This window comes from Bos mutus, chromosome 3 (genome assembly GCF_027580195.1).
Source record: "Bos mutus isolate GX-2022 chromosome 3, NWIPB_WYAK_1.1, whole genome shotgun sequence".
NCBI lineage: Eukaryota > Metazoa > Chordata > Mammalia > Artiodactyla > Bovidae > Bos > Bos mutus.
The window spans coordinates 10,647,053-10,663,233 of NC_091619.1; the positions used below are offsets into that span (position 1 = coordinate 10,647,053).

General features: G+C 37.1%; 1 pseudogene; it reads left to right on the plus strand.

Moving 5' to 3' along the window:
- Positions 1–16,181, plus strand: part of LOC102277087 (flavin-containing monooxygenase 5-like) — a 70,640-nt pseudogene that overhangs the window by 16,460 nt on the left and 37,999 nt on the right.

The following is a 16,181-nucleotide window of genomic DNA, read 5'->3' on the forward strand; positions in this document are numbered from 1 at the left end:
TTACCACTTCACACAGCCTTGCCCATCAGAGGAAAAACAAACAAACAAACAGAAAAACTCAGCATAAATCTCACCTTATACAAAGCTTAAACAATCCACTGCACCAACCTTAGGGAGGTAGAAACCAAAAGGAAGAAAAAATTCAACCTTGAAGCCTGGGAAAGAAAGAAAGAAAGTGAAGTTACTCAGTCGTGTCCAACTCTTTGCGACCCCATGGACTGTAGCCTATCAGGCTTTTCTGTCCATGGGATTTTCAAAGCAAGAATATTGGAGTGGGATGCCATTTCCTTCTCCAGGAGATCTTCCCGACACAGGGATTGTACCTGGGTCTCCCGCATTGTAGGCACATGCTTTACGGTCTGAGCCAGGGAAGTCTGAAGGCTGGGAAAAGGAGACCTCAACCAAAATAAGTTTAAAAAAATAATAATGATGAAAAGGCAGAGAAATACTACACAAATGAAGGAACAAACTAGAAACACAGAAGTTCAAATAAATGAAGAGGAAATAGGCAAACTACCTGAAAAAGAATTCAGAATAGTGATAGTAAATGTGATTTTAAAAAAAAAAAAAACTTGAAAACAGAACGGAGAAAATGCAAGAATAAATTAACAAAGACCTAGAAAAATTAAAGAATAAACATACAGAGACAAACAACACAATTACCGAAATTAAAAATACTCTAGAAGGAACCAATAGCAGAATATCTGAAGCAGAAGAACGAATTGGTGAGCTGGAAGATAAAATGGTGGAAATACCTTCTGAAGAGCAGAATAAAGTAAAAAGAATGAAAAGAACTGAGGACAGTCTCAGAGACCTCTGGGACAATATTAAATGCACCAACATTTGAATAATAGGGGCCCAGAAGAAGAGAAAAAAAACTAATACAATTATATAAAGTTTAAAAAAAAATAAAAATAAAAAAAAAAAAAAAAGAAAGGGTATGAGAAAATTTTTGAAGAGATTATAGTTGAAATTTTCCCCAACACGGAAAAGGAAAAAGTCAATCAAGTCCAGGAGGCACAAAGAGTCCCATACAGGATAAAACCAAGAAGAAACATGCCAAGACACATACTAATCAAACTAACAAAGATTAAACACAAAGAAAGAATATTAAAAGCAGCAAGGGAAAGACAACAAGTAACATACAAAGGAAATCCTGTATGTTTAACAGCTGATATTTCAGCAGAAACTCTGCAGGTCAGAAGAATGGCAGGATATATTTAAAGTACTAAAAGAGGAAAATCTACAACCAAGATTACTGTACCTGGCAGAGATCTCATTAAAAATTGATGGAGAAATAAAAAGTTTTTCAGACAAGCAAAAGTTAAGAGAATTCAGTATCAAAACCAGCTTTATAACAAATATTAAAGGGACTTATATAGTCAAGAAATACAAGAGAAGAAAAATATCTAAAAATTCAACCCCAAACAATTAAGAAAATGGCAATAGGAACCTATATATCAATAATTACTTTAAATGTAAATGGATTAAACGCTCCAACCAAAAGATGCAGACTGGTTGAATGGATAAAAAAATAAGACCATTACATATGTTGTCTACAAGAAACCCCCTTCAGACCTAAAGACACATATAGACTGAAATTGAGAGGATGGAAAAATATATTCCATGCAAATGGGAAAAAAAGAAAGCTGGAGTAGCAATCCACATATCAAACAAAATAGACCTTAACATAAAGAAGATTACAGGAGATAAGGAAGGACACTATGTAATAATCAAGGGATCAATCCAAAAGGAAGACATAACAATTGTAAATATCTATGCACCCAACATAAGAGCACCTCAATACATAAGACAAACACTGACAGACATAAAAGGAGAAATTGACAGTAATGCAATAATAGTAGGAGACTTTAACACCCCACTCACACCAATGGACAGATTATCAAAACAGAAAATTAATAAGGAAATACAAGTCTTAAATGATGCATTAGATGATATGGATCTCCTTGATAGCTTCAGGACATCCTATCCAAATGCAGAAGAATACACTTTCTTCTCAAGTGGACATGGAACATTCTCCAGGATAGACCACATCTTGGATCACAAGTCAAATCTCAGTAAATTTAAGAAAATTTAAATAGCATCATGCATCTTTTCTGACAACAACACTATGAGACTAGATATCAATCACAAGAAAAAAACTGCAAAAAAACACAAGCACATGGAAATTAAACAATATGTTTCTAAATAACCAACACATTACTGAAGAAATCAAAAGGGAAATCAAAAAATTCCTAGAAACAAATGACAATGAAAACACTACAAATCAAAACCTATGGGATTCAGTGAAAGCATTTCTGAGAGAGAAGTTTATAGCAAAACAATTCTATCTTAAGAAACAAGAAAACCATTGAATAAACAACCTAACTTTACACCTAAAACAACTGAAAAAAGAACCCCCCCAAAAAAAAATAGCAGAAGGAAAGAAATCATAAAGATCCGAGCAGAAATAAATGAAAAAGTAATGAAAGAAACAATAGTGAAGATTAATAAAACTAAAAGCTGGTTCTTTGAGACGATAAACAAAATCGGCAAACCTTTATCCAGACTCATCAAGAAAAAAGAGACAAGAATCAAATCAACAATATTAGAAATGAAAAAAGAGAGGTTACAACAGACAAGGCAGAAATACAAAGGATTATAAGAGACTATTATGATCAACTATATGGCAACAAAACAGATAACCTGGAAGAAATGGGCAGAGTCTTAGAAACGTTCAATCTTCCAAGACTGAACTAGGAAGAAATAGAAATTATGAACAACCCAATTACAGATAATGAAATTGAAGCTGTGATCAAAAATCTCCCAAAAAACAAAAGCACAAGACCAGATGGCTTCACAGGAGAATTCTATCAAACATTTAGAGAAGAGCTAATGACTATCCTTCTAAAATTCTTTCCAAAAATTGCAGAGGAAGGAGCACTTCCAAACTCATTCTACAAGGCCACCATCACCCTGATACCAAAACCAGACAAAGACAACCCCAAAAAAGAAAACTGTAAATCAATATCACTGATGAACATAAATGCAAAAATCCTCAACAAAATTTTAGCAAACAGAATTTAACAACACATTAAGCTCATTCACTATGATCAAGTTGGGTTTATTCCAGGGATGCAAGGATTATTCAATATATGCAAATCAACCAATGTGATACACCATATTAACAAATTGAAAGATAAAAACCATTTGATAATCTCAGATGCAGAAAAAGCCTTTGACAAAATTCAGCACCCACTTATGATTAAAACTCTTCAAAAAATGGGCATAGAAGGAGCCTACCTCAACTTAGTAAAAGCCATGTATGATAAACCTACAGCAAACATTATTCTCAATGGTGAAAAAACTAAAAGCATTGCCCCTAAGATCGGGAACAAGACAAGGGTGTTCATTTTCACCACTATTGTTCAACATAGTTTTGGAAGCTCGAGCTACAACGAGAGAAGAAAAAGAAAGAAAATGAATCCAGATTGGAAAAGAAGTAACTCTCACTGTTTGCAGATGAGATGATACTTTATGTAGAAAACCTGAGAAATGCTATCAGAAAATTAGCAGAGCTAATCAGTGAATTTAGCAAAGTCGCAGGATGCAAAATCAATACACAGCAATCACTTGCATTTCTATATACTAACAATGAAAAATCAGAAAGAGAAATTAAGGAATCAATCCCATGCACCATTGCAACAAAAAGAATTAGATATCTAGGAATAAACTTACTTAAGGAGACAAAATAACTGTACCCAGAAAATTATAAGACACTGATGAAATAAATCAAAGATGACATAAACAGATGGAGAGATATCCCATGTTTCTGGGTAAGAAGAATCAATATTGTGAAAATGACTATACTATGAAATGAAATCTACAGACTCAATATGATCCCTATCAAATTACCAATGGCATTCTTCACAGAACTAGAACAAAAAAGTTCTCAATTCATATGGAAACACAAACACTCAGAATAGCCAAAGCAGCCTTGAGAAAGAAGAATGGAGCTGGAGGAATCAATCTTCCTGTCTTCAGATTATACTACAAAGCTACAGTCATCAAGACAGTATGGTACTGGCACAAAAACAGAAATATAGACCAATGGAACAGATAGAAAGCCCAGAAATAAGCCCATGCACCGCCTATTGAGTGCAGCACTTTCCACAGCATCATCTTTCAGGATCTGGAATAGCTCAACTGGAATTCTATCACTGCTGGGAGCCAGTGAGGAACTCCGCCCATGACAAAGGTCATGAGGAAGGAGGCTCGGCATACGCAAAGGCGGGATCGAGCTTCAGGAGTCCCCCTGGAAATTCTCGAGCATATACCCCCAAAACCAGAGTCTGCCTCCTTTCTGCTTGTGCTTTCACCTAAACCTCTGACTTTACGGGGGGCTCTCCCCACTACCTCTCTCTGAAAAAAGAGTTAGCTTACAGTTCCAGTTAATAATTCCTGGGTGTGACAGTGTTTAACCTACAAACTCCTTTGGAAATCCTCTAGCCTGCCTGAATAGGTTTTTCCGGCCACATGTGATTGTTCAGAGCCTCCCAACTGTGAGAGGCAGGAGATGTTCTAAACTGTCTAAACACAGATTCTTTTGAGTAGTTAAAAGATTGATTAGAAATTGTATTGGTGAATGGTTTTTCACTTGTTGGGCCATAGAATAGCTAGCTGTTAGATGAGCTACTATTATTGATACAATGCTACAACAGGACATTGTTAAAAAAAAAATTACTTATTTCCATTTAATATGTTGGAAAACTACTGATCTGTACCCAGGGTTCAGCTTAGAAGATTATATACATTATCTGCAAAGGAGTCTCCTCAATCATCTTTACAATTGAGTTTCTGTTTCTGGAAGTGTTCCAAGGTTTACAACATTTTATCTGGATTTCTTCTTTTTCTTTCCCAGTAACACAGAGGACACATAAGTCCTATAGTTAGGAATTTTGTTTTCTATCAAGTGTCTTTTTTTTTTTTTTTTTTTTGATTGATAGCACCATAAATCTAATTGCCAAGAAGTCAGAAATCAGACATAGCCATTCATTTGTCTATCATTATCAATCACCAAACTCTATTGACTCCATCTTTTAAATATGAACAACTCTTCTACTTCTCCCAACCATCCTTGTTTTTGTTACATATACAAGGCATATATATTTTGTATATATATATATATATATATATATATATAAAACGGCAATTGTTAATTCCCGTTTGGGTAAGTGACAGTTCTCAGTCATTTCCCTGAAAGCAGCATAGGTTAATTTTCCAAAACATAAGTTGTCACCAGCCCCCCTCAACTGGCTTCACGTTAAATTTAGGAAAAATGTACAAATTCTTCAACAAAGGCTATACATTATTTATTATATAACCCTAGCTAACCAGATTTTCCATTTTCTCACTGTTTCCTTATCAGAAATACAGCACTGATCTTTGATTATACTTTTCATCTCACTTTTACTTTCAAACGTGTTCACTGTGGTTTAAATACTGGTCTCCTTCCTCTTGCTCCATTTTGCCTATCCAGCAACTACTCATAAGCTATTTGCGCTGTGTGTTTAGTCGCTCAGTCATGTCCGACTGCGACCCCATGGACTGTAGCCCGCCAGGCTCCTCTGTCCATGGGGATTCTCCAGGCAAGAATACTGGAGTGGGTTGCCATTTCCTTCTCCAGGGTTTCTTCCCAACCTAGGGATTGAACCCAGGTTTCTCACGTTATAGGTGGATTCTTTACCATCTGAGCCACCAGGGAAGCCCATTTTTAGAATTTTTAAAATTTTTTAGAATTTTCTGATCCCTAGATCAATGATCTGCCTTTTTTGACCCTCCTGTGGGCCCTTGTCACTTATCCGTATCCACTGTCCAGATGTCCATCACACTTGTCATTCTCATGGGCACATTGCACTGACTAACTCAGTGCCAGACATAAGATAAACATTTGATAAATGTTTTTTGAATAAATAAATGAATAACAGCCAAAAGGAAGTAGAATCAATATATAATTATTAATAAATCTATATTATACAGTATATTCACTTGCTGTTTTTTATTGTTTTTTGAAGGTGGAATATGTGGATATCAATAGGAAAAAGTATATATATATATATACACACACATATATATATATTTTGTGTAGACAATCTCCTTTAATTAATCCTATTTTTTTTTTTTTTTTTTTAAGCATGATTGCTTTTTGTTTATTCTTTTAAAGAAAAATTTATACAAAGAAATTGGGTAGGTGTTTAAGTTTAGAGAGGAAGAGAAAGCTATTGTTGGTTAGGGAACACAGATGCTAAAAATTCTTCTATGCTTTGGTTTGCTTAAAGTGTGTATATTACTTTTTTTAGTTAGCACCAGAAGTTCAAGAGTCCAGTAGCTTACAGCCATACTTTTTCTCATCTATCTCCTTTTTTTTTTTTTTAATAATTACAACTATCGTTTTATTTATTTATTTTTTTAATTTTTCAGCACTTTATTTATTTATTTTTTATTTGATAAATTTAATGCCTTTTATTGCCATACCTCATTTTACTGTGCTTTGCTTTAGTGAGCTTTATAGATACATGTTTTTTTTTTTTTTTTCCTTGTTAATTTTCTGTTTAGTTGATCTATCCATAAGTGTGAGTGGGGTATTAAAGTCTCCCACTATTATTGTGTTATTGTTAATTTCTCCTTTCATACTTGTTAGCATTTGTCTTACATATGCGGTGCTCCCATGTTGGGTGGAAATATATTTATAATTGTTATATCTTCTTCTTGGATTGATCCTTTGATCATTATGTAGTGACCTTCTTTGTCTCTTTTCACAGCCTTTGTTTTAAAGTCTAATTTATCTGATACCCAGTATTGTGACTCCTGCTTTCTTTTGGTCCCAATTTGCATGGAAAATCTTTTTCCAGCCCTTCACTTTCAGTCTGTATGTGTCCCTGTTTTGAGGTGGGTCTCTTGTAGACAACATATGTAGGGGTCTTGTTTTTGTATCCATTCAGCCAGTCTTTGTCTTTTTGTTGGGCATTCAACCCATTTTATGTTTAAGGTAATTACTAATAAGTATGATCCCGTTGCCATTTACTTTATTGTTTTAGGTCTGAGTTTATACACCATTTTTGTGTTTCCTGTCTAGAGAATATCCTTTAGTATTTGTTGAGAGCTGGTTTGGTGGTGTAGAATTCTCTCAGCTTTTGCTTGTCTGAAAAGCTTTTGATTTCTCCTTCATACTTGAATGAGATCCTTGCTGGGTACAGTAATCTGGGCTGTAGGTTATTTTCTTTCATCATTTTAAGTATGTCTTGCCATTCCCTCCTGGCTTGAAGAGTTTCTATTGAAAGATCAACTGTTATCCTTATGGGAATTCCCTTGTGTGTTATTTGTTGTTTTTCCCTTGCTGCTTTTAATATTTGTTCTTTGTGTTTGATCTTTGTTAATTTGATTAATATGTGTCTTGGGGTGTTTCTCCTTGGGTTTATCCTGTTTGGGACTCTCTGGGTTTCTTGGACTTGGGTGATTATTTCCTTCCCATTTTAGGAAGTTTTCAACTATTATCTCCTCAAGTATTTTCTCATGGTCTTTCTTTTTGTCTTCTTCTTCTGGAACCCCTATGATTGAATGTTGTAGCGTTTAATATTGTCCTGGAGGTCTCTGAGATTGTCCTCATTTCTTTTAATTCGTTTTTCTTTTATCCTCTCTGATTCATTTATTTCTACCATTCTATCTTCTAATTCACTAATCCTATCTTCTGCCTCTGTTATTCTACTATTTGTTGGCTCCAGAGTGTTTTTAATTTCATTTATTGCATTATTCATTATATATTGACTCTTTTTTTATTTCTTCTAGGTCCTTGTTAAACCTTTCTTGCATCTTCTCAATCCTTGTCTCCAGGCTATTTATCTGTGATTCCATTTTAATTTCAAGATTTTGGATCAATTTCACTATCATTATTTGGAATTCTTTATCAGGTAGATTCCCTATCTCTTCCTCTTTTGTTTGGTTTGGTGGGCATTTATCCTGTTCCTTTATCTGCTGGGTATTCCTCTGTCTCTTCATCTTGTTTAAATTGCTGAGTTTGGGAGTCCTTTCTGTATTCTGGCAGTTTGTGGAGTTCTCTTTACTGTGGCGTTTCCTCGCTGTGTGTGGGTATGTAGAGGTGGCTTGTCAAGGTTTCCTGGTTAGGGAAGCTTGTGTCGGTGTTCTGTGGGTGGAGCTGTATTTCTTCTCTTTGTTCAGTCGCGCTATGGGGAGGGAGGGAGGGATGCTGCTAACAAATGACACTGGCGCGGCGCCGCAGTGCCTCAGCCACACTGGGTCTGCCCCTCGCCACGGCGCGTGTAGCCTCCCTGCCCACACTGCTCAAGCTCCAGGTTGTTCCGCTGGGAACAATCCGAGGCTGGCCCTGGGTTGCATGCACCTCCCAGGTCCAAGCCGCTCAGGTTCAGGCACTCAGGTAGTCCTCAGAGGCGCAGACTCAGCTGGGGCTGCGCTTTTTGTGCTCTTCCCAGGTCCGAGCAGCTCAGGTGATGAGGTGTTTGGCGAGCGCAATGCTGCGACTTATCGCCTCCCGCCACTTGGTTATCTGGGTGTAAAACCGGCGCACCTTCTCAGGCAGATGTTGACCGCCCAGACCCCAATAAGTTTTAGTTAGCAAAGAAGCCAGTTTTATAGATAATGTCTCTCTGGGGCTGCGATTGCCCCCTTCCGCTCTGGCTGCCTGTCAGCGGAGGGGGGAAGGTTTGCAGCCGGCTACCTCTGTTTAGTCCTTTGTTCCGACGCTGGCTGGCGGTGTCTTAGGTTAGGCTGGCTTTTTCGCATGGTAGATATCCCACAGTCTGGTTTGCTAGCCCAAATTATTTCGCTCAAATAGCGCTCAGGTATTCGGGCCAGATTCTTACTCTAAGCGATGCAGCCTGTGCCGCGCCTCCTGCCCAGCCCCGCTGCTAATGGCGGATGCAGGCGTCTGCGCTGCTTCTCCGCTGGAGGAGTTATCGTAGGGCCTGCAATCTGCGAGTTTTAATTGTTTATTTATTTTTTCTCCCTGTTATGTTGTCCTCTGTGCTTCCAAAGCTCGCACGGATTCGGCAGTGAGAAGGTTTCCTGGTGTTTGGAAACTTCTCTCTTTTAAGACTCCTTCCCGGACGGAACTCCGTCCCTCCCTCTTTGTCTCTTTTATTGTCTTTAATATTTTTTCCTACCTCCTTTCGAGGAGTTGGGTTGCTTTTCTGGGTGCCTGATGTCCTCTGCCGGCATTCAGAAGTTGTTTTGTGGAATTTACTCGGCGTTTAAATGCTCTTTTGATGAATTTGTGGGGAGAAAGTGTTTCCCTGTCCTACTCCTCCGCCATCTTGGCGCCTTCCCCTCTATCAAGTGTCTTAAAACAGAAAATACTTAAAGTATATGATTGGTCCTATATTTACAAAAGAAATTTGGAAGAAAAATGATAATAAATTACTAAAGTTAGGGAAACAAATTGAAGAAGAAAGTACTGCTGCTGCTGCTGCCAAGTCGCTTCAGTCGTGTCCGACTCTGTGCGACCCCATGGACTGCAGCCTACCAGGCTTCTCTGTCCATGGGATTCTCCAGGCAAGAACACTGGAGTGGGTTGCCATTTCCTTCTCCAGAACAAAGCACACCTATCCCCTATTCTACCAGGTGTATTCTCCGTCCTCTCTACCTTTTCTTTTTCCATAGAACTTACCATCTTCCAACATGCTCTATAATTTACTTATTTATTATGTTGATTGATTTTTTACAGTTTCCCCTTGCCAGAATGTAAGTTCCATAAGGGCTGGCACCTCATTTTCTTCAGTGATACATTCTAGGCAACTAGAACATGTCTGCCACTTACTCATGAGACCACTTTTGAGTAATAATCCTGCAATGAATGTTTTAAAATTTTATATCAAGATATTTACTTTATATATCATATGAGTTTTACAATATTTATATAACCCAAGAGTTGTCAAACATTTTTTTTCCAAAGACCAGATAATAAATATTTTAGGCATTGTAGATCATTTGGTCTCTGTTGCAACTAATCAGCTCTGCTGCTATACTGCAAAACCAGGCATAGATAATATTTAAAATAATAATAATGAGGATGGTTGAGTTTCAATAGAACTTTATCCATAGATATTGAAACTTGAATCTCATATAATTTTCACATCTCAAGAAGTATTCTTTTTGCCAACTATTTAAGATGTAGAGACTATTCTTGTGGGCTAGATTTAGTCTAAGGGTCATAGTTTAACAATTTCTGTTATGAATCACATTTCACAAATCAATCATATTGTAAATGAAAAAGGAGAGTCACTGATGGATTTTAGGAGAAATCTATTTAAGGTAGGGGATTCTGACATATGGTACTTGAGTGCCTTTCTGCACTGACCAAACAAAAGAAGTTGACAAATCTGACAGTATCATGATCATGTTTTACTTCTAATAGGACAAATTAAAAGCTCATACTTGGACTAGGAGACATGTCAACTCAGACTTTATTGTTAACTGATTAGTATTACATCAACAATATTAATATTATCTCAATCAAGGTTTCTTGGCAATAATCTCTTTTTCTTAAATCATGAGTTCACACAGTGGTCATATGTTCAGGCTTGATTGAGAGAGGTCTACATATGTCATAGGTTGTAATTATTAGTAGCAACCTATGTAGCTTTTAGGTGACCCAGGTTTGGTGATAAATTATTTGCTGCTGTTCAGTCACTAGGTCATATTCAAATCCCTGTGACCGCATGGACTGCAGCATGCCAGGTTTCTCTGTCCATCACTATTTCCCGCAGTTTCTTCAAACTTATGTCCATTGAGTTGGTGATACCATCCAACAATCTCATTCTTTGTCACTCTCTTCTCCATTTACCTTCACTCTTTCCCAGCATCAGGGTCTTTTCCAGTGAGTCAGCTCCTTGCATCAGGTGGCCAAAGGATTGGAACTTCAGCATCAGACCTTCCAACGAATGTTCAAGATTGATTTCTTTTAGGATTGACTGGTTTGATCTCCTTGCTGTCCAATGGACTCTCAGGAGTTTTCTCCAGTGCCACATTTTGAAAGCATCAATTCTTTAGTGCTCAGCCTTCTTTATGGTACAACTCGCATACATACACGACTTCTGGAGAAACCATAGCTTTGACTATATGGATCTTGGTTGACAAAGTGATGTCCCTGTTTAGGTTTGTCATAGTTTTTTCTCCAAGTACCAAGAGTCTTAATTTTGTGACTGCAGTCACCACCCACAGTGATTTTGGAGCCCAAGAAAATAAAATCTTTCACTGTTTCCACTTTTTCCCCATGTCTTTGCCATGAAATGATGGGACCAGATGCCATGAACTTAGTTTTTTAAATGTTGAGGTTTAAGCCTGCTTTTTTCTCTCCCCTTTTACCCTCATCAAGCTGCTCTTTAGTTCTTCTTTGCTTTCTGCCACTAGAGTGGTATCATCTGCATATCGGAGGTGGTTGATATTTCTCCCAGCAGTCTTGATTCCAACTTGGGATTCATCTAGCCTGACATTTCACATGATGTACTCTGTATATAAGTTAAATAAGCAGGGTGATAATATACAGCCTTGACATATTCCTTTCCCAATTTTGAACCTGTCATCATCCCATGTCTGGTTCTAACTGTTGATTCTTGACATGCAAACAGGTTTCTCAGGAGACAGGTAAGGTGGTCTGGTATTCCCATCTCTTTATTTTCCACAGTTTGTTATGATTCACACAGTCAAATGCTTTAGCATAGTCAATGAAGTATAAGTAGATGTTTTTCTGAAATTACTTTGCTTTCTCCAAGATCCAACAAATGTTGGCAATTTGAACTCTGGTTCCTCTATCTCTTCAAAAGCCAGCTTGTGCATCTGGAAGTTCTCAATTCATGTACTATTGAAGCCTAGCTTGGAGGATGTTGAGCATTACCTTGCTAGCATGTGAAATGAGGGCCATTATGTGATAGTTTGAATATTCTTTGAGATTGAAATGAAACTGACTTTTCCAGTCCTGTGGACACTGCTGATTTTTCCATATTGAATGCAGCACTTTAGCAGCAGCATCTTTCAGGATTTGAAATAGATCAGCTGGAATTCCATCACCTCCACTAGTTTTGTTCATTGTAATGCTTTTTTAAGGCTAATTTGATGGCACACTCCAGGATGTTCAGCTCTAGGTAAGTGACCACACCATGATGGTCATCTGGGTTATAGACATTTATTATAAAGTTCTTCTGTTATTCTTACCACCTCTTCTTAATCTCTTCTGCTTATGATAGGTCCTTGCCATTTCTGTCCTTTGTTGTACCCATCTTTCCATGAAATGTTCCCTTGGTATCTCCAATTTTTTCGAAGTGATCTCTAGTCTTTCCCATTCTATTGGTTTCCTCTATTTCTTTGCATTGTTCACTTAAGAAGGCTTTCGTATCTCTCCTTACCGTTCTCTGGAACTCTGCATTCAAATGGGTATATCTTTCCCTTTCTCCTTTGCCTTTCTCTTCTCTTCTTTTCTCAGCTATTTATAAGGGCTCTTCAGACAATCATTTGGCCTTCTTCCATGTCTTTTTCTCTGGTATAGTTTTGATCACTGCCTTCTGTACAATATTACAATCTCCATCCATAGTTCCTCAGGTACTCTGTTTACCAGATCTAATCCCTTGAATCTATTCATCACCTCCAGTATACAATCATAAGGGATTTGATTTAGGTCGTATCTGAATGGCCTAGTGGTTTTCCCTATTTTCTCAAACTTAAGCCTGAATTTTGCAATAAAGAGCTCATTATCTGAGCTACTGTCAGCTCTAAGTCTTGTTTTACTGACTGTATAAATCTTCTCCATGTTGATGTATGGCAAAACCAATACAATTTTGTAAATTAATTAGCCTCTAATTAAAATAAATAAATTTTTAAAAAATTTTCTCCATATTTGACTGAAAAAAATATAATCAATCTGATTTTGATATTGACCATCTGGTGATATACATGTCCATCTCTTGTGTTGTTGGAAGAGTGTGTTTGGTATGATCAGAGTGCTCTCTCAGCAAAACTCTATTAGCCTTTGCTTTGCTTCATTTTGTACTCCAAGGCAAAACTTGCCTACTATACTGGGTATCTCCTGAATTCTTAGTTTCACATTCCAATCCCCTCTGATGGAATATCTTTTTTTGGTGTTAGTTCTAGAAAGTCTTATAGGTCTTCATAGAACTATTCAACATCAGCTTCCTCAGCATTAGTGGTTGGGATATAGACTTGGATTACTGCGATGTTGAATGGTTTGCCTTGAAAACAGACTGAGATCATTTTGTTGTTTTTGAGATTGTACCCAAGTACTGCATTTCAGGGTGGGGGTGGCTCAAGAGGGCGGGGATATATGTCTTTTGTTGACTAAGAGGTTTACTCGATTTCTTCTAAAGGATTCTTGCCAACAGTAGTAGATATATATATAATGGTCATCTGAAGTAAATTCGCCCATTCCTTTTCATTTTACTCCACTGATTCCTAAAATGTTGATATTCATTTTTTCCATCTCCTGCATGACCACGTCCATATTACCTTGATTCATGGACATAACATTCCAGGTTCCACAACTGAGCATCATTTCCACTTTGTCCCAGGCTTTTTTTCTTTCTTTCTTTCTTTTTTTTTTTTTTTTTGCAAATAATGAGTTCAGCTTTATTTTCTTGCAGTGTTTCAGTGTAAATTAGATATGATGGTAAATCTTTTTAAAATTAATTAGTTTATTTTAATTGGAGGATAATTATTTTATAATCTGTGATGGTTTTTGCCATACATCAACATGTTCCAGCCTTTTCCTTCTTTCTGGAGCTATTTCTCTGCTCTTCCCCAGGAGCATATTGGACACCTACAGACCTGAGGGGTTTATCTTCTGGTGTCATATCTTTTTGTCTTTTCCTACTGATCATGTAGTTCTTGAGGCAAGAATAGCAAAATTTTTTACCATTACCTTTTCCATAAATTACTTGGTCATTCTGTATTAATAACACATTTTATTGTTTACTCTTTTGCCATTTTTAATTGGAATATAATTGCTTTACAATCTTCTTTTAGTTTCTGCTGTACAACATTGTGAATCAGCCATATATATACATATATCTACTCCCTCTTAAGCCTCCCTCCTATTCCCCCCATTCCACCCTACCACAGAGCAAAGAGCTGAGTTCCCTGTGCTATACAGCAGCTTCCTGCTAGCTATTTTACACATTGTAGTGTATATATGTCAAGGCTACTCTCTCAATTTTCCCCTCTCTCCTTCCCCCACTATGTCCACACATCCATTCTCTACATCTGTGTCTCTATTCCTGCCCTACAAATAGGTTCATCAGTAGCATTTTTTTCTAGATTCTTAATGTATGCATTTTAATATTCATTAGAAGGACTGATGCTGAAGTTTCAATATTTTGACCACCTGATGGGAAGAGCCGACTCATTAGAAGAGATCCCAATGCTGGGAAAGATTGAAGGCAGAAGAAGGGGATGGCAGAGGATGAGATGGTTGGATGGCATCACTAGCTCAATGGACGTGAGTTTGAGCAAGCTCTGGGAAATGGTGAAGGACGGGGAAATCTAGAATGCTGCAGTCCATGGGGTTGCAAAGAGTCAGACATGACTGAGAGACTAAACAGCAACAATATATGCATTAATATACGAAGTTTATTTCTTTCTTTCTGACTTACTTCACTTTGTATGACAGGTTCTAGGTTCAACCACATCATCTCCATGCCCTGGCTATTGCAAATAGTGCTACAATGAAATTGAAGTACATGTGTCTTTATGAGCTATGATTCCCTCAGTATATATGCCCCCGTAGCGGGGTTGCTGGATCATATGCAAATTCTACATTTAGTTTTTTAAGAAACCTCCATACTGTTCTCCATAATGACTGCACCAATCTACATTTCCACTGTCAGTGTAAGAGGGTTCCCTTTTCTCCACACCATCTCCAGCATTTATTGTTTGTAGATGTTTTGATAATGGTCATTCTGGCCAGTATGAAATGATACCTCATTGTAGCTTTGATTTGCATTGCTCTAATAATTAGTGATGCTGAGCATCTTTTCATGTGCCTCTTGGCCATCTGTATGTCTTATTTGGAGAGATGCCTATTTAGGTCTTCTGCCCATTTTTTAGTGGTATTGTTTGCTTTGTTTATATTGAGCTCCATGAGCTATTTGTACATTTTGGAGATTAATCCTTTGTTTCTTGCTTCATTTACAAATATTTTCTCCCCTTCTGAATGTTGTCTTTTCATCTTGTTAATGGTTTCCTTTGCTGTGCAAAAGCTTTTAACTTTCATTAGATCCCAATTGTTGATTTTTGTTTTTATTTTCATTATTTTAGGATGTGAACTAAAAAGGATCGTGCTGTGATTTATGTCAAAGAGTGTTTTTTATGTGCTTTTCTCTAAGAGTTTTATAATGGCTGGTCTTATATCTAGGTGTTTAATACATTTTGAGTTTACTTTTGTTACAGTGTTAAGTACTGTTCTAATTTTGTTCTTTTACATGTAACTGTCCAGATTTTCCAGCACCACTTACTAGAGAGGCTGTCTCTAGTAGGCTGTCACCATTGCCTACTTTGTCATAAAGTAACCATAGGGGAATGGGTTTATATTTGGACTTTCTATCCTGTACCTTTGGTCTATATTTTTTTTTGTGCCAGAAGCATACTGTTTTGAATACTGTATCTTTGTAGTATACTTTGAAGTCAGGGAGCCTGATTCCTCCTGCTCCACTTTTCTTTCTCAAGATTGCCTTGGCTATTCAGGATCCTTTTGTGTTTCCATAGAAATGTAATTCCTATCAAATTCCAATGGCATTCTTCACAGAATTAGAAAAAAAGCTTTACAATTTGTGTGGCAATAATATTTTGTAAGCCATATATTCTCTTGTGGAGGTTAGTTTGGTCCCAATGGAATGATGTAATCTACAAATTAACATAGCTCATGCAAACTGCCACAGGTCACAAGACACTGATTACAAAAGGCCAAATGTGAGAACAATTACCAGCTCCTCTGCACCCATCAGGGTCACGATAGATGGTATGTACTCCACCTTTTGACAAAATTGTATGTCAGTATCAACACATGTGTTAAATACAGTAAAGATTGATGTAGTTGCTACAGTTAGAAAAAAATACAGTAAATTCTAATACTTTATTCTTACTCA